We start from the raw sequence: 19,864 nt of genomic DNA, 5'->3' as shown, positions 1-19,864 counted from the left end.
CTTCCTTCCATTCCTATCTTTTGGAATGTTTTTATCAAGAAAGGATGCAGAATTTTGTCAAATGCTTTTTTCTGCATCAATCGAGAGGATCATGTGATTCTGCTTCTTCAATTTATTAATGTGGTTTATTATACTAATTGATTTTATTGCATTGAAAAACTCTTGCATACCTGAAATAAAACCCACTTTATTATGATGTGTATTCTTTTAATGCTCTTTTGGATTAGGTTTAAAAATATATTGTTGAGGATTTTGTACCTGCATTCATTAGAGAAATTGGTCTGTAATTTCCTTTTTTATAGTATCTTTATTTGGTTTTGGTATTAGAGTGATATTGGCTTCATAGAATGAGTTTGGTAGCATTGCTTCCTATTCAATTTTATGGAATAGCTTGAGCAAGATTGCTACTAGATAATCTTTAAATGATTGGTAGAATTCACCTGTGAAGCTGTCTGCTCCTGGGATTTTCATTTTGGCAAGGTTTTTGATGAGTGTTTCAATTTCTTTACTCAGGATTGGTATGTTGAGGTCTTCTCTTTCTTCTCCGGTAGTATAGGTTGTTTGTTACTAGGATTTGTCCATTTTGTCTATGTTGTCTAATTGTTGTTCATAGTATCTCCTTATGATCCTAATTTCAGAGGGTTCAGTAGTAGTGTCCCCGTTCTCATTTCTGATTTTATTTATTTGCATCTTCTTTATTTTTTCTTTGCCAGTCTAGGTAAAGGTTTGTCAATTGCGTTGATCTTCTCAAAGAACCAACTTTTGGTTTTGTTGATTATTTCTGTTGTTTTTTTTGTTTTGTTCTCAATTTCATTTATTTCTGATATGATATTTATTATTTCTTTCCTTTGCTTGATCTGTAATTAGTTTACTGTTCTTTTTCTAGTTTCTCCAGGTATGCAGTTTGGTCTTTGATTTTAGCTCTTTCTTCTTTTTTAATGTATACGTTCAAGACTATAAATTTCCCTCTCATCACTGCCTTTGCCATTTCCCATAGGTTTTGATATGTTGTGTTCTCATTTTCATTTGTCTCAAGATATTTACTGATTTCTCTTGAAATTTCTTCTTTGACCCACTGATTATTTGAATGTGTTGTTAACCTTCATATATTTATGAATTTTTCCATTTTTCTGTCCATTATTGATTTCTGGCTTCATTCCATTATGATCAGAGGAAGTTCTTTTTATAATTTTAATCCTTTTAAATTTATCGAGACCTGTTTCGTGACCCAGCATATGGTCTACCCTGGAGAAGGATCTGTGAGCATTTAAAAAAAAGGCATATCCTGCTGTTTTGGGGTATAATGCTCTATAAATGTCTGTTCAGTCTAGCTCATTTATCTTGTTATTTAAGTTCTTTGTTTCCTTGTTTATCTTCTGTCCAGATGTTCTATCCAATGCTGAGAGTGTTGTATTGAAGCCTCAAACTATTATTGTAGAAGCATCTATTTCTCTGCTCAGTTTTGCCAGTGTGGGCCTTATGCATCTTGGGGCATCCAGGTTAGGCACATAAATATTTATTATAGTTATTTCTTCTTGGAGAATTGCCATTTTTATTAATGTATAATGGCCTTCTTCATAAAAAATAATAGTTTGCATTTAAATCTATTTTTTTTCTGATATTAGTACCACTACTCCAGCTCTTTTTTAGTTACTATTTGCGTGGATTATCTTTTTCCAACCTATCACTTTCAACCTGATTGTGTTTTTACGTCTGAGGTGAGTCTCTTGTAGACAGCATATAGATGGCTCTTATTTTTTTTTTATCCATTCTGTCAGTGTATGCCTTTTGATTGGGGAACTCAATCCATTAACGTGCAATGTTATTATTGTAAAGGCATTACTTAGCCCATTTTATCCTTTGGCTTTCTGTTTTAATATTTTACTATTGTCTGTCCTTTTACCCTTTAATTTACCCTTAACTTTAAGTTATCCTTTAAGTTACTCTTATAATAATAATCATCTTCATTTTTATACTCTTCTCCAAGTTTCTTACTCTTGTCTTTTCCTCTCAAGCTATAACACTCCCTTTAGTATCTCTTGTAAATCCAGTCTTTTGGTAACATTCTCTCAGTTTTTGTTTGTCTGTGAAGATTTAAGACTCACCAGCATTTTTGAAGGACAGTTTTGCCAGATACAGAATTCTTGGCTGGAAGTTTTTCTCATTCAGTACCTAAATACATCATATCACATTCTTCTCTCCTCCATGGTTTCTGATTAGAAGTCAGCAGTTAATCTTATTGAGGTTCCTTTGTATGTGATGCCTTGCTTTTCTCTTGGTGCTTTCAGAATCCTCTCTTTATCTCTGGTATTGAATAGTTGGTGTCTTGGAATAGGACTGTTCAGATTTATTCTGTTTGGGGTGTTTTGTCCTTTCTTAGATCTTGATATTTATATCTGTCACAAGGGTTGGGAAATTTTCCATCATTATTTCCTCAAATATTCTTTCTGCCCTTTTTCCATTCTCTTCTTCTAGGACACTGATTACACATTTTTTTTTTTTTTTTTAAGATTTACTTTTTTCCCTTCTCCAGCCCTGCTGTTTTTGCTGTGTCCATTTGCTCTGTGATCTTCTGTATCTATTTCTCTTTTTTGTCTTCTCTTCTCATCTTTCTCCTCTAGGATTCAGAGAGATTTGATCCTGGGGACTTCTGATATAGAGAGAGATTCCCTGTCAAATGTGCCACCTCAGTTCCTGGTCTCTGCTGTGCTTCACTTTGACTCTCCCCTTCATCTCTCTTTTGTTGTGCCATCATCTTGCTGCATGACTCACTTGTGCAGGCACTGGCTCACCATGCAGGCACTCATGTGGGTACTTGGTTCACTATGTGGGCACTTGCACGTGCACTCTGCTCACTGCGTGGGCACTGGCTCCCTGCACAGGCATGCTTTCTCTTCTTCTTTTTCACCAGGAGGTCCCAGGGATCGAACCTGGGTCCTCCTATATGGTAGGTGGAGGCCTTATCACTTGAGCCACACACTCTTTCTGACCAATTACACATTTTTGCATTTCACATTGTCATTCAATTCCTGAGACACAGTTTCATGTTTTTCCATTCTCTTCTCATTCTATTCTCCTGTCTTTGCATGCTAGATGCTTAGTCATTCAATTCACTAATTCTGTCTCCCATCAATTTGAATATGCTATTATGTACCTCTAATATATATATATTTTAAATTACTTATACAGAATTTTAAAAAAAGATTTATTTATTTATTTCTGTCCCCTCCCCCCTACCCCGGTTGTCTGTTCTCTGTGTCTGTTTGCTGTGTCTTCTTCTTTTGTCTGCTTCTGTTGTTGTCAGCAGCACAGGAATCTGTGTTTCTTTTTGTTGCATCATCTTGTTGTGTCAGCTCTCCATGTTTGCAGCACCATTCCTGGCCAGGCTGCACTTCGTTTCCTGCGGGGCGGCTCTCCTTACAGGGTGCATTCTTTACGTGTGGGGCTCCCCTACCCGGGAGACACCCCAGCGTGGCATGGCACTCCTTGCGTGCATCAGCACTGCATGTGGGTCAGCTCCACATGGGTCAAGGAGGCCCGGGATTTGAACGGTGGACCTCCCATGTGGTAGATGGACACCCTCACCACTGGGCCAAGTCTGCCGCCCTCTAATATATTTTTAATCTTATCCATTTGTCTTTCATTCCTATAAGCTCCGGTTCTTCTTTGTGGGCTTTCAAATAGTTATTTATGTTCACCCAGTGTCTTCTTAATATCCTTTATCTCTTTAGTTCATATTTTCCTTCAATTCCTTGATTTAACTTCCTTTTTCTTAGTATGACTTGTAATTGCTGATGTCTAGACCTCTGAATATGTTGGTGAATTTACTCCATGGTCAATTTCTCTCTCTAGTGATTTTGTTTCATGGCTCTTCTTTTATTTTTAGTTCAACTTATTCTAAATCTTTTTTAATTGCCCACCATAAGTTATCAAAATAAGGCCAGGGATCCACTAATGGGGCACAGATCATATCCAAGAGGTTTAGGACAAGAGACTTCTAAAAAGTGGTGTATTAGCCGAAGAGGTACTGATGCAAAGGTAGCAGAAATCTATTGGCTTTTGTAGCAGTTTGATATTGTTTATGAATTCCAAAAATAGATACTGGATTATGTTTGTAAACTGACCTGTTCCTCTGGGCATATTAGATTGTATAAAGTTCAGAGATTTCACTTTTACTTTATTAAATTATGATTAGGGCTTTGATTGGGCCTCATCAGTAGGATGTTGAGTCTCTGCCTCCTTGGTGGGCAGGAATTCACAGATAAAAGACTTGGAGATGACAGAGTTTGGAGTTTTGGATGCTGGAGCCCAGAAAATAAACACACAGGAATAGAGATGGCTCCATAGACATGGCAGAGGCCTTGGGAAGAGAGAGAGCCTGATCGTCTACAGCTGAGCTTGTGGAGAGAACAGAGCAACTGAGCCTGAAGAGAAATGAGCCCCAGGAAAGAAATGAGACTTTTCCCAGCCTACAGCTAATATTGGAAGAAGCTGGGACCATGGAGCCTTAAGAGGAAGAGGAAGGCTTCCTGAAGAGGATCCTTGCACATGTCAGCAGCCATCTTTCTCCAACATGTGGCAACAGACTTTTGTGAGGGAAGTAACTTATGCTTTACGTTCTTATGACTGTAGGCTTCTACGCCAAATAACCACCCTTTATAAAACCCAACAGAGTTTTGGTACTTTGCATCAGCAGCCATTTGGCTGACTAATAACAGCTTTTATAAAGGGTATTTATTTGGGATAAAAGCTTACATTTACAAGGCCCTAAAGAGTCCAACTGTAGTTACCATAAGAGGTACTTTCTCACTCAAGTCTGTTCTACATGTTGAAGCAAGTTGGCAGGTAGTCTCTGCCTGGTCTCTCCTTCCCTTTCCATGGACCCAGCTTCTTCTGATTTCAGTTGTAGGCTGGCATAAGCTTGTCTCTCTTCCTGGGACTGCAGGATCAAAGTTTTCTCCTCTTCTGTGTCATGAAAGAGTTCTCTCCTCTGGCATCTATGACGCTCTCTCTTCCTATGTATCTTCTTCTATGTCTTCTTGAGTTAGTGCCCATTTATATCAGGGGCAGGGACTTAACCTGAGTTACACCCTACTGATGTAGTCAAATCAAAGTCCTAATCTTAACATAATTTAATCAAGAACATCTCAGCTGAGTCCAGTACAGTCAAAGGGGATCACACCCAGAGGAAAAGACCAGTTTACAAACATAATCTCTCTTTTTGGAATTCATAAATAATATCAAACTGCCACGAATGGTTTTACTCTTTGCATTTTTCTGATTGGCCAGCAGATGGTGTCTATCAGCAATTCTTTCCATGGTGGTGTCTCTTTTTACCTCCACTTGCCCTTGATTCTGGTCTGGCCAGGGCTGAGATTCAATGTGAATTCTTCTGGTCAAATTCACTGAAGAGAAAACATTCTCCACCCTTGCGACGCGCTCTCTCTTCCCAGGAGGAAATATCTGCTCCCCTTTCAGCTGGCTGCATTCAACCAAGGGTTTTATCTAGGCTGTATGCCTTAAGGGTGGGCGATGGGTGACATTCTTGGCTGTGGAGCTAATAACTAATGGTTTTCATTTCAGCTTCTTGTCTCTTTGTCCCTCACCACCTTGGAGTATGCACAGTATTCTTCTGGTCAGCAGATTCCCAAAGCAGGTCCCTCAAATAGCTTTTTGCCCTTCCTCCATTGTTTTTATGAGAGAGTTGAGCCTTGCCTATCTACTTCAATGCCACCTTCCTAGAAGTCTGTAGATGACCTTTTATAATGAGCCATTTAAATCACTTATTATTTCCTCTTTGTAGATTTTTTTAAGATATATTCTTTATGGTTATCATGGGGCAGCTTCCAACATCCTAACTCTATTACGAGTTAGTTTGCTTTGATATCATCTTGATTTCAATAGCCTATACATATTCTTTTCCTATATTCCTCTGTTCTTCCATTTTATGTTATTTTTATCATAGATTATATCTTTATGTATTGTGTGGCCAGTAGGAAAAATTCATGCTTATTTTTTTAATCATTTGAATTTTAAGTCATATAAAAAAAGTAAAAGCTTTACAAATGAAAAATGCAAGAAACTAGCATTTATATTTACATATATTATTACACACTCCAGAAGTCTTTATTTCTTTATACAGTTATATGTTGCTATTCATGTTCCTTTCAACATGATGGACTCTTTATAGTTTATCTTGTAAGGATGATCTGGTCGTAATGAAAGCCCTCAGCTTTTGTCTGTCTGGAAACAGCTTATTTTCTCCCTCATTTTTGAAGGACAGCTTTTCCAGATATATTATTCTTGGATAACATTTTTTTTTTCTTTCAGCACCTTCAATATTGTGACAGTTTGAATTTGTTGAGTCTCAAAAAAGAAAAGATTATGTTTTGAACTAATTCATTGCTGTGGGTGTGAGACTCTTTTGATTGTACTACATCAGTGCATTATGACTCAGGTGGAGCCTCTGCCCTTTTGCTGGTTCTTTTATAAAATGGAGACCCAGAGAGACACACAGGGAAATGGAGCTCATCATTTGGATCTAGCCAATTGAGAAAGGACTTCAGGTTTGCACATAGTTGAACTGAAGGAGAGAAACCCCAAGAAGCTTATGGAGCTGAGGCCCAGAAAGATGATTAATCAGCCACAGCTGAGCTCAAGGAGAAAGTAGAGAGAGATTGGCAAACCTTCCATCTTCTCTCATCACCATGTGGCAGAATGCTAGGATCAACAGTAGTTGACTTTGGTGAAAAAGCATCTCTGATGGTGCCTTGATTTTGACATTTCATGGCCTTAGAACTGTAAGCTTTTGCTCCAAATAATCCTCTTTATAAAAACCAACCCATTTCTGGTACTTTGCATTGGCAGCTCTGGGGCAAACTAAGACAAAAATACATCCCCCACTTCTTCTGGTTTTCATAGTTTCTATTGAGAAATCATATGTTAATCTTATTAAGGATCCCTTATATGTTATGCATTGCTTCTCCCTTGGTGTTTTTAAGATTCTGTTTTTATCTTTGGCATTCAACAATTTGATTTTTTTTAGGAGGTACTGGGGATTGAACCCAGGACCTCATACATGGGAAGTAGGCACTTGACCACTGAGCCGTCCACTTCCCAGTGAGAGCTGTTATTTTTTGTTTGTTTGTTTGTTTATCTGTATGCTTTTAGGAGGTACTGAAGAGTGAACCCTGGACCTTATACATAGGGAGTAGGTGCTAAACCACTTGAACTACATCCACTTCCCTCAACAATTTTACTTTAATGTGTCTCAATGTAGATGTCTTTGGGTTCATCCTGCTTGGAGTTTTCTGAGAATCTTGATTTGTATATTCCTATCTTTCATCACGTTTGGGAAGTTTTCAGCCATTAATTCTTCAAATATTTGTTCTGTCCTTTTATTTCTTGTCCTTCTGGTGCTCCTATGATGTTTATATTGGTATTGGTACACTTGATGGTATCCAACAGGTCCTTAAGACTCTGCTCATATTTTAAAATATCTTTGCTTTTAACTTATTTTATATTTATATTTTATGTTTATAGTCATTTATATTTATATTTTCTTGTTTCATAGTTTTTCTTTTAATTAGAGAAGTTTTAAGTTTACAGAAATATCATGCAGAAAGTACAGAGTTCCCATATACCACCCTCCCAATTTCATTCATGCTATTTTCTGTATTATTAACACTTTTCATTAGTGTGGTACCTTTGTTACAATAGATGAAACAATATTATTATAATTAGACTATAGTCCATAGTTTATATTATGGTTCACTCTTTGTGTTGTACAGTTTTATGGTTGAAAAATTTTCTGGTAACATACACAACCTAAAATTCCCCATTTTAACCACTTTCAAATATTTAACTCAGTGATCTTAATTGCTTGACCAATGTTATGCTATGCTGCCATAACCACCATCCGCTTCCAAAACTTTTCCATCAAACCAAACAGAAACTGAACTAATTAAGCATTGACTCTCCCATTCAATAGTACCAACCCATTCTTGGTAACCTATATTGTAGTTTCTGACTGTATGAATTGGCATATTCTAATTATTTCATGTAAGTGAGATCATATAGCATTGTCCTTTTCTGTTTGGCTTATTTCACTCAACATGATGTCTTTAAGGCTCACATATGTTGTCACATGTATTAGAACTTTTATGGTTGAATAGTATTCCATTGCATGTGAATATCACATTTTGTTTATTCACTCATCAGATGATGGGTTCCTGGGTTACTTCCACCTTTAGGCAGTTATGAATAATGCTGCTGTGAATATCAGTGTGCAAATATCTGTTTGAGTCCCCACTTGCAGTTTTTTTGAGTATATATCTAGAAGTAAGGTTGCCAGGACATATGGTAATATGATATTTAACTTTCATTGCCAAACAGTTTTCCATAGTGGCTGCAACATTTACATTCTCATCAACGACGAATGAATGCTCTTCTTTTTCCACATCCTCTCCAACACTTATTTCCCATTTTTTTTAGTAGTTGTCATTCTAGTGGGTGTGAAATGATATCTCTTTGTGATTTGTAAAAATTTTCATTTATACTTTCCTGGCTTATTTTATTTTATTTTGAAAGAAGCTTTAGATTACATAAATGTTTCATGAAAATATGTAGGGATTCCTATATAGCTCCCCCTTTCCCAATTAACAACATCTTTCACTAGTATGGCATATTTGTTACAATTGATGAACAAATATTGAAGCATTGCTACCAACTATTGTCTATAGTTTATGTTATAGTTTATACTTTATACCACACGGAGGAGAAGATGCAGAATGTGGAACTATTAATCAAGGATTTCCAAATAAATATCATGAATCAACTTAATGAAGTGAAGGAAGAGATAATAAAAAGACACTGAGGGGACATATTGAAGAAACTGTAAAGATATGTAAAAAGATAAAGGATATGATGGTGATGAATGGCACAATGCAAGAAATTAAAAATATGCTGGAAGCACATACCAGCAGATTTGAACAGGCAGAGGAAAGAATTAGTGATGTCAAAGATAGTACATCTGAAATTAGATAGATAGTAGAATAGATAGATAAAAAGATAGAAAAAATTTAGCAGGGACTCAGGGAATTGAATGACAATGTGAAACGCACAAACATACACATTATAGGCATCCCAGAAGGAGAAGAGAAAGGAAAGGGGGCAGAAGGAGTGTTCGAAAAGATAATGACTGAAAATTTCCCAGTGCTTTTGAGGGACATGGATGTCAATGTGTCATTGTGCAACACATTCTAAAGAGTAAAATCCTAACAGGCCTACTCTGAGACATGTACTTATCAAATTATGAAGTGCTCAAGATGGAGAGAGAATACCGAAAACAGCAAGAGAAAAGAGATCCATCACATAAAAGGGAAGCTTGATAAGATTAAGCATTGATTTCTCATCAGAAATCATGGAGGTAAAAAGGCAGTGGTATGACATAATTAAGGTGCTAAAAGAAAAAAACAACAACAACTTGCCAGCCAAGAATTCTGTATCCAGCAAAGCTGGCATTCAGAAATGCAGGAAAGTTCAAAATATTCACAGATAAACAGATATTATGAGATCTGTCAAGAAATCTGTCCTTCAAGAAATACTAAAGTGACTTCTGCAGGTTGAAGGAAAAAAAAAAACAGGAGAGAGAGGGTTGGAGGAGAGTGTAGAAAGGAAGAGTATTAGTAAGAATAAACAGATAAAAAGAGAAATAAAAACAAAACATGACATATATAAACCTAAAGAAAATATGGCTAGTATAAGTACTGCCTTGATAGTAATAACATTGAATGTTACGGATTAAACTCTCTGATTGGCAGAATGGATAAGGAAATATGACCAATCTATATGCTATCTATAAGAAACTCACCTTAGACCCAGGAATGCAAGCAGGTTGCAAGTGAATAGTTTGAAAATGATTTTGCATGCAAACAATAACCAAAAAAGGGCAGGAATTGCAATAATAATACCACTGTGATTTTGATTTGCATTTCCCTAATGGTTAATGATGTTCAACATTTTTTACATGTGCTTATTGGCTATTTGTACATATCCTTGGAGAAATATCTATTCAAGTATTTTGTCCATCTTTTATTTTTAATTTTTTATTTTTATTCCCTTCTTCACCCTGAGATGGCTCTGCTTGTTGTCTGCTTGTCTTCTCTAGGAGGTACTGGGAACCAAAACTGGGACCTCCTATTTAGTCTTCCAATCCATGAACATGGAATGTCCTTCCATTTCTTTAGGTCTTTGATTTCTTTCAGCAGTGTTTTGTAGTTTTCCAAGTACATGTCCTTTATATCCTTGGTTAAATTTATTACTAGATATTTGATTCATTTTATTGCTATTATAAATGGAATTTCTTGATCTCTTCACATTGCTAATTTACAGCATTTGAGAAACTCTACTAATTTTTGCATGTTGAGCTTGTACCTCTCCACTTTGCTGAATTTATTTATTAGCTCTTGTAGCTTAATTTTGGATTTTATAGGATTTTCTATGTTTTTGATCATGCCACCTGTAAATAGAGAATTTCTACTTCTTCTTTTCCAATTTGGATTCCTTATATTTCTTCTACTTGATATTGGCCTCATAAATGAGTTAGGAAATGTTCCATCCCCTTGAATTTTTTTTTGGAGGAGTTTGAGCAGGATTGATGTTAATTTTTCTTGTGACGTGTTGGTAAAATGCATCAGTGAACCCATCTAGTACTGGGCTTTTCTATGTTGGGAAGGTTTTGAATACTGTTTCAATTTTTTTTTTCTTGTTACTGGTCTTTTAAGAGAACTTCTGTTTCTTCTTGACTCAGTGTAGGGAGTTTGTGTGTTTCTAGAAAGTTGTCTATTTCATCTGGGCTTTCTGATTTGTAGGCATATACTTACTTTTGGTCTCTTGTAATCCTTTTTATTTCTGTTTGGTTGATAGTAATAGTTCCCTGCCCCCTCTCCCCCTTTTTAAAGATTTATTTATTTATCTCTCCCCACCTCTTTGTAGTTTGAACTTGCTGTGTCTATTTGTCTTCTTGTTTCTTTTGGGAGACACTGGAAACCAAACTCAGCACTTCCACTGTGGGAGGGAGGTGCCTAATTGCTCAAGCCACCTCTTTTCCCTGCTTTGTTGTGTCTCTCATTATGTTTTTCCTCTTGCGTCTCTTGTTGAGTCATCTTGTTGCATCAGCTTGCTGCACCTGTGTGTTGCCCCAGCTTGCTATCTTGCTCATCCTCTTTAGGAGGCACCAGGAACCTCAGCTCCCTGTTTTATTGTGTCTCTCATTATGTTTTCCTTCTTATATCTCTTATTGTATCATCTTGTGTCAGCTTGCCACACCTGCCAATTGCTCCAGCTTGCTGTCCTCTTTAGGAGGCACTGGGAACCAAACCACAGACCTCTCATGTGGTAGGCAGGAGCCCAATTGTTTGAGCCACATCATCTTCCCAATAGCTTCCCTTTTATTTCTGATTTTAGTTATGTTTTAGTTTGGTAGAGGCTGTCAATGCAATATACCAGAAATAGGCTGGCTTTTATAATGGAAATTTATCAGGTTAAAAGCTTACAGTTCTGGAAGTGTCCAAATCAAGGCATCAAGAGATACTTTCTCATCAAGTTGCAGCTGTGGGCTTTCAGGCACATGGTGGTGTCATCTAAAGATGCTCTCTCTGCAAGCTCAGCTGTGGGTAATCAGGCACATGCTAGGGCATAATTGTGGCACTGTAGGTCTCTGCCTTCTCCTCTAGGCTTACTTACTTTCTTTTTTTTTAAATGGATTCTGGGATAGTTATTGATGCTCCTTCAAGTTGATGTGTTTGACTTTGAACAGACACATGAACATGTGAACATGTTCAATCAAATTATACTTCAAAACAATCAGATCCTTGAGACCGGAAACTTTTTTCCATATGTAATACCCTAGCCATTCTTGGAGAAGTTATTGGAAATCCCATAAGTTCAAAACTTATGACTACTATGAATAATAGAAAACCATATAGAAGGAGTCCCAACATATAAAAATATAGTAACCACATAATAAATTAAAATGTCCAGAAATGCCCACTAAAACAATGAACAAACAGCACAATATAGCACAAGGATATAAAACAAATATATTTCGCTCCCCCTACAAAATAAAAGTATCTCTTTTTGGTTTTGTTGTTGTTTTTACAAAAACTATGAGTGTGTATGTGCATGCGTATGTATTGCTTATAGAAAACTTGAAAAATACAGAAAATCACAAAGAAAAGAAAAATCACCTGTCAACATTATCAACACAAATGCCCCTCCTATAGCAAGAGCAGAAAACCTCATGGACTCAGAAATGGCTTGGGAAGGCCTTTTCAGCCTCAGGATCTGCTGATACCAATTCACCAACCACTTCAAAATCTACAGGCCAAACCTCCTTTTAGTCTCTCAGTACTTCTGCAGTTGCCTGACTCTTGGCACTGCTGTATTTTTCATCAGGTCAGTAGTGATCAATGAACAAGGAGGGCAAGTGTGGTCATGACTCTAATCTAAAACTTTTGTTTCTTAAAATTTAGAGTTAGATGGAATATTAGAAATTCATTTGGCCCTATCCACTATGGACTATTCCTGTCACCATTTATTCAGGGGGAAATAGGAATGGAGAGTTTAAGTGATTTGCCCGGACTGTACAGTGAGTAGGACTAATACTCAATCCTTTAATTGCTAGGCCAGAGCATAGCAAACACACTGAAAAAGAATCTCTACAAGTGATGAGGTTACAGTTCTTACATGGCTGGACTCTTAAGGAGGCTGAAGGACAGACCAAACTTTCAGCTCCTAAAAGGCAACTGTGCCAGTTCTAGGAAAACAAGCCACAAATAAAACATGTGGCCGAATGAATCACAGGAACAATGTGTGAGTCCCACATTCCGGAGTGATGTGACCTGGTAACTCACAAGAGCCATTTCTGTTTGATTGCCCTACTAGGGCAGCTGGGAAAACAGAAGTGTCCTAAAGAGTCTCCTGAGAGATTAAAGATCAAAAGAAAGAAAACTCTTGACTCAGCCAGATTCCTTATCCAGTCAACAGCCTGTTTTCACAGAAGTTGTGCTACTCATAACCAGTCATTTCCCTTCAACCCCATTCCTACCCAGGAGACCCTTGGATCTCATCACCCCTCTGTTGAGGCTGTCCCCTTGCATTTAAATCATTGTTTTTAATGGCTTAGTGAATCCATATTGACAAAAGAGTTTGCTGAGAAATATTAAAAATCATAGTTCAGTTCTTTCACATCAATCCACATCATTTAAGTCTTTAGAAGAAATCTGTTCAGCCTCACAAAGGCGGAGTGTGGTACAGGTATTCCTTATTTGGGCAGACCTTATTCCCAAATATAAATGAATAAAGCTAACACCATTTCTTCTCTTCTTCCCACATTACAACTGTGTTTACAGGCTCAGTGTTAAGAGTAAGCCTAGTGTTTGTGAGGCCTCAAGATGCTTGCCTGCGGATGAGCTCTTTCAACTGTGCCAGTCTGTCACTTTTTAGCGTTTCCTGGATGGAGTGGAAAAATCTAAAATAGTGTTCAAAGTTGTGCATCATAAGCAGAACCCCAGCCAGCAGCTTATTGGTCATCAGTAGATGGTGGATGTGCACATGAGTGTGATTCGTACAGTAGTAATAGGAACATCCTCTCACCAGCAGGCCAAAGTCGTCCCGGTACTTTTTTTTCCCCTTCAGATTAATTTCAAATGATGTCATTTCTTCAGTGCAACCAGTAGTTTTAACTTTCTATTTGGTCCAGTTATTTTATTCTTATTTTAATTCATTTTAATAGATTTAAAAATTTTTAAAAAGATATATACATTATTCAAAATGTTACATTAAAAAATATAAGAGGATCCCATATATCCCCACTCCCCACCCCCTGTACCCCTCCCACATCACCAAATTCTTTCATCAATGTGGCACATTCATTGCATTTGATGAATGCATTTTGGAGCACTGCTACACCACATGTATTATAGTTTACATTGTAGTTTACTAGTTTACAATATAGTTTACTCTCTCCCAGTCCATTCAGTGGGTTATGTCTTCTTGTGTCCCATTTTTTTGTAATGGGATGTTGCTGCATCCCATTACATGTGATAAGGGAGAAGACTCTCAAATAAATCCACTCCTCTTGCAATACACTTGAGTATATCATCTGGCCAACTAACACCACAGATGAGCCTTGGCTTGTCCTCTGGCAGCTGTGATGTGAATGATGACAGTAAGTGCATTCTAGTCTTCAGGGTTGTGGGATTCCCTTGAAAGCCTTCCAGAAGGAAGCCACATATGGGCTGCTTGACTGTCTCTGGTGCTGACTGCAGCCTCTCCTCCATCACGACTCCACCTTCAATCACTCCAATGATCACACATTTATGAAGGGCCTCTGACTCGTCCTGTACTTGCATCATTTATCTAGGAACAAAGGAGATTGGTCAACAGATTTTCTGGTTCTTTTACAGAAGTTGCTTCCATGCAAGATGCCACTCCATCTGAGAGGCACTGGGACCAGTCTGGCTGAAGGGCCTGCTGAATTGCCATGAACTTGGATACAGTCATTTCTACTCAGCCTCCAACACCCCATACAGACACAGACTAGTTTGTTATATAACCAGCTGGGCAGGGGTCAACTGAATCATGCAGGGAGCAGTCCAAGAGTGATTCTGCCATGCCTATAAATTTTCCAGCTCCTTCCTTATATTCTTGCAAGACTTGATGATGTTCCACCAGTGATAACAGTGTGAGCTGAGCCATAGCTGGAACTTTGTGGATATTATGCAGTGTGTGATCAGTCAGGTGTGGGTGTACAGAAGGCAGCTTGGAATGTCCAAGGTGTGGTCCCCTATTTTACCCAGGCTTGCTATTTTTCCTCAGCAACAGCCATAACTACCTTGATAAGATTCAGTTTCATCATCAGGGATTTCTCTCAGTCCTGCAAATTTCCCAACTTTTTTGGCCTTCAGAGCCCCCCCAAACTCCTCCAAGCTTACTTTCTACCTGAGCTCAGCTGTGAGTGATCAGGTATATGGCTTGTCTCTCCCCTCTCCTCTGGACCTTGTCTCATTCAGCTTCGGGCTGCTCCATCTGTGGCTTCCTTTCTCCTCTCTAAGCTCCTGGGCCCCTTCTCTCTGCCTCTGCAGCTTTATCTCTGTGTCTGAGGTTTTATTCCTCCATTCATAAAGAACTCCAGCAAAAGGATTAAGTCTTACCCTGGGTCATGCTCTACTGAAGTGATCTAATCAGAAGGCCCCATTTTCCATGGGTTTACAGGCACAGGAATGGATTAACTCTAAGGACATGATCTTCCGGGGTCCTCTAGCTTCAAACTTCCACAAGTTATTTTTATCTTTTCCTTTTTTTCTTTGTCAGTCAAGTTAAAAGTTTATAAATTTTATTGATCTTTTCAAAGAACCAACTTTTGGTTTCATTGATTGTCTCTTTTTAAAAAATTCTCTTTCATTTATCTTTGCTCCAATGTTTGTTGTTTCCTTACTTTTGCTCACTTTGGGTTTAGTTTGTTCTTTTCCTAGTTTCTTCAGTTGTGAGGTTAGGTTTCTGATTTGATACCTTTCTTTTTTCTTTTCTTTTCTTTTCTTTTTTAGTAGATACTGGGAATCAAACCCAGGACCTCGTATATGGGAAGCAGGAGCTCAGCCACTTGGAGCTACAACTGCTTCTAGCTTTCTTTTTTTTTAATGTAAAATTTCAGTCTTGTAAATTACCCTCTTAGTGCTGTGTTTGCTGCATCCTGCAGGTTTTGGTATGGTATTTTTTTTTTTTTTTTCAAATACCTCAAAGGTATTTCCTAACTTTCCCTGTGATTTCTTCTTGGAGCCATTGCTGGGGGAGGAGCCAGCAAAGGTGCCACAAGCCTATCCTCCCATTTTTTTTTTTTAATTTTTTAATTTTTTAATTTTTTATTTATTTATTTTTTTATTGACTTTGTAATAATATTACATCAAAAATATATATGTGAGGTCCCATTCAACCCCACTCCCCCACCCCCCCCTCTCCCCCCCAAAACACTCGTTCCCATCATCATGACACATCCATTGGATTTGGTAAGTACATCTTTGGGCACCTCTGCACCTCATAGTCAATGGTCCACATCATGGCCCATACTCTCCTCCATTCCATCCAGTGGGCCCTGTGAGGATTTACAATGTCCGGTGATTGCCTCTGAAGCACCATCCAGGGCAGCTCCATGTCCCAAAGACACCTCCACCTCTCATCTCTTCCTGCCTTTCCCCATACCCATCGTCCACCATGTCCACTTTTCTCAATCCAATACCACCTCTTCTATGTGGACATTGCTATCCTCCCATTTTTAAGTTGTGTTTTCTTGATTGGGCTCTTGCCCATTTCCTGCTATCCTTAACTGTTTTCTATAGTTTTGAGGAAGATGAATTTTCCAGTTTTTGCTAGTTGTTCAAAGATTCTGTGGGGAAATAGAATCCTGGAGCATATTTTGCCACTATGTTTGTTGGCCAGAAGATTTCTGCTCTTTTTTTTTTTTTTTTTCATTCCTTTTCTTCCTGTACTTCAGAGTTAACACTTTCCATTGTCTTATCTTCAAGTTACTGATCCTTTCTTCTGGCCTTCTCCAAAATGCTATAGCACCTCTGTATTGAATTTCTCATTTTAGTTATTTACTTTTCTGCTCCAGAATTTACATTTGATTCTCCTTCGTAATTTCTATCTCATAATGGAAATTCTCATTTCCTTCATATATTGTTTTCCTTATTTCCTTTAGTTATTTGTCTATATTTTCCTTTAATTAATTGATTATGTTTAAGAGAGCTGATCTGATAGATCTGGTTGGTAATTCCAGAGACAGATCTTCTTCCAGAATAGTTTCTAATTCTTTTTTGTGTGTGACTGGGCCATACTTTCCTGTCTCCTTTATTCTTTGTAATTGTTGTTGAGAACTGGTCATTCTATGTAGAATGTTGTGGAGAGTCTGGAAAGCTAGTTTTCCCATTCCTCAGTCTGCCAGATAAAGAACTCGATAAAAAGAAAAACGAAAAAAGAGAAAGAAAAGGAAAGAGTGTGTGAGATAAGAAAAAAAATACTAAAAAATAGACATTCACTCACCCCCAACCAAAACCAAAAACAAATAAAAATAGGAAAAAACAAAAGAGGTACACAGCCTTTCCAGATCTCTAGTTAAATGCCTTGGGGAATCCCGAAGCTGCTGCTGTCGAGGTTGCAACCTAGGAGAGTGTCCTTGCGGGTCCCTCAGTATTTCACCAGATCAAGCAACACTGGAAAGAAAAAGAAGAAACCCAAACACAAAAAAGGTGCACTGGCTTTTTAAGTCATTGCAGAAGCTGGTGTGAGAGCAGAAGTCACCCAAAGAGTGAAACCATGGCTACCATTTGACTTGGGTCCTCATGCATCTGCCAGACCAGGAAACATGCAAACATAAAAGAAGGAAAATCAACTTCTTGCTGGTGGGAGTCCCAACCTAAAGGGAGGCCTGTGTCTCTGCTGTGCCCTTAGGCTCAGGGATCTGCCAGACCAGGAAATGCCCATGTATAGAAGGAAAGAAAAAACATCCGAAGAATTGTACTGATTCTGCTTTCAGTTGAATGCTGATATGGGGCCAGAAATCACTGCAAACAGTGGCTAGTGTGTGTTCTGGGCTCTCAGGGATCAGTCAGATCAAGAAATGCCCACCCACAAAAGAAAGAAACCTAACAACAACAACAAAGGTTCACTGGCCCTTACTTCCCTGTGGAGGCTGATATGAATCTCAAAGTTGCTGCTGCTAGAGGACAAAAACAAGGCTAGCATTCATGCTGGGCCCTCAGGAATCCCCCAGACTGACGTCCACCCTGAACCCCACCTTTTGGAGGATGAGATTTCCTCTACCTGCCCTGGATCCAGGCCATGTTTCGGCAGCTGCTGCCATTTTTACAGCTTGCTGCCCCAAGGCTGAACTGGTGGCTGAACCCTGGTTTGTGGTTTCTTTTACAGAAACTGTACTCTTGGCAGCCTCTACCTTCTTCTGGCACTCCTGTAGTTGTTCTAAATGTTCATGCTGGTTCCAGGATTACCATCTAGTTAATTCTAATTTCTTTTTCCAGCGTATTTATTTTTCCAATGGAGGAAGTGGTCTGTAAAACTTCTTACTCTGCCTATTTGACTGGATTTTGGAGTGAGATTTCTTGAAGGAAAATGTGGTTATTTTTATTTGAATGTGTTTTGAAAGTAGGATTCCCTATTCATTAAACTTCGAAGTAAAATCATTATAACAAAGACTAGGAATGATATTTCAAAATGTAGACTACATACTGTTGACATTGTATTAGTCAGCCAAAGGGGTGCTGATGCAAAGTACCTGAATTCTGTTGGCTTTTATAAAGGGTATTTATTTGGAGTAGAAGCTTATAGTTACAAGGCCCTAAAGGGTCTAACTCAAGACTGCCTTCTCACCAAAGTCTGCTGCCATGTATTGAAGCAAGATGGTGGGCGATCTCTGCCTGGTCTCTTGGGCCTTCTCTGCTGCTCAGCTGCTCAGCTGCTCTATTCTTTTTGGCTGGAAACTGTCAGGCAAATGGCTCATCTCTCCTCTCAGGGCTTTAGATGGTTGTGCCTTCTCATTTCTGTAACATGGCAGGACTGAAATGACCAAGTTCTCTCCTCTTCCATCATTTTTGAGGGAGTGTCTGTTTCTATCAGCCCACCAAAGGGGTGGGGACTCAACCCTGAGTCACGCCCTACTGACCTGGTAGAATCAAAGGCCCTAAATTGATTTTATTAAGTAAACTTAAAACCTTGAATTTAATACAATCAACAGGTATCACACCCATAGGAACAGGTCAGTTTATAAACATAATCTTTCCCTTTTTTTGGATTCACAAAAATAATCTGAAACTGTCACAGACAGTATAAAGCATGGATGCTAATACTTTAAATGGAAAGGAATCTTGTTGTACCTGTTTTATTCTATTTAATTAGGAAATGATTCATTTGCTTCCAGCACAAATCAATTTGACAGTGAACTGGCTAAATTGTATAAACCAGCCATCTCTCTCAATAGCTCTAACATGTTGCTCTTTTCTGGAATGTTCCTCTGCATGTCTTCTGAACCCTCAGGCAAGTAGGTCCTTCTACTTGTGCTTCTTAAGAGTACTTAGTACAACCCTCTACCTGCTTAGATTATATCATGATATTTGTTGACTCTTACTTGACTGTGAACTTTTTTGTGCTGCAGAATTTTTTTGTAGTCATTTCAGGATCTTGGGTGCCTAGGATGGAGCCTGTTGAGAAGAGTTGTGTAATGCTCAATCACAAGTTCATTCAGTACTACACATTCAGTGTATTGAATATTTGTGGTAGAGCAGGCAGTGTTCTAGATGCTGGGCATACTGTGGTGAACAGGACCAATGCATCCTTTACTCTTAGTGGTCTTATAGTCTAGCAGAGAAGATAGGCTTTGACACAAGTCATTACAATAAATGAGGAGGAGGGTTAAGACAGTGAGGTATAGCATCCTTCTGTAGTACCCAGAAAGGGACCTGCCTTATTAATGATGGGTTTTCCAGAGGAAGTGATGTTTAAGTTTGGGACCAGAAGTATGAGCTGAAACCAGCTGACAAAAAATGGACAGTATTGGGGTCGGGGGGGCCCAGTAATTGGAAGTTTATTTAGTATACCTTTACTAATGTATTTTGGGAGTGACATTTTTCTCTCCCAACAGTGCTACCTGACTGACTCTTCATAATATTACCTTAACGGAATATGGACTGTAAGAGTTGTTCAAATGATTTTTAAAAAAAATTTGGCTCTTCATTTAGTTGTTAAATATTCCAACATTTTTAGTCAAAAGCACACAATTCTCTCTTGATATATA

At 38.2% G+C, this 19,864-nt stretch overlaps 1 protein-coding gene and 1 pseudogene across 4 annotated transcripts in view; one reads left to right on the top strand and one right to left on the bottom strand.

The window, feature by feature from the left end:
- The window catches only part of CTNNA3 (catenin alpha 3), a 1,802,485-nt gene that overhangs the window by 121,518 nt on the left and 1,661,103 nt on the right, over positions 1-19,864 (top strand). The window lies entirely within an intron of this gene.
- On the bottom strand, positions 13,450-14,947 carry LOC101421925 (queuine tRNA-ribosyltransferase accessory subunit 2-like; annotated as a pseudogene).

The sequence above is a fragment of the Dasypus novemcinctus genome, chromosome 6 (genome assembly GCF_030445035.2).
Source record: "Dasypus novemcinctus isolate mDasNov1 chromosome 6, mDasNov1.1.hap2, whole genome shotgun sequence".
NCBI classification, from domain to species: Eukaryota; Metazoa; Chordata; class Mammalia; order Cingulata; family Dasypodidae; genus Dasypus; species Dasypus novemcinctus.
The sequence above is the reverse complement of the archived record's forward strand: the minus strand, read 5'-3'. Positions and strand labels throughout refer to the sequence as shown.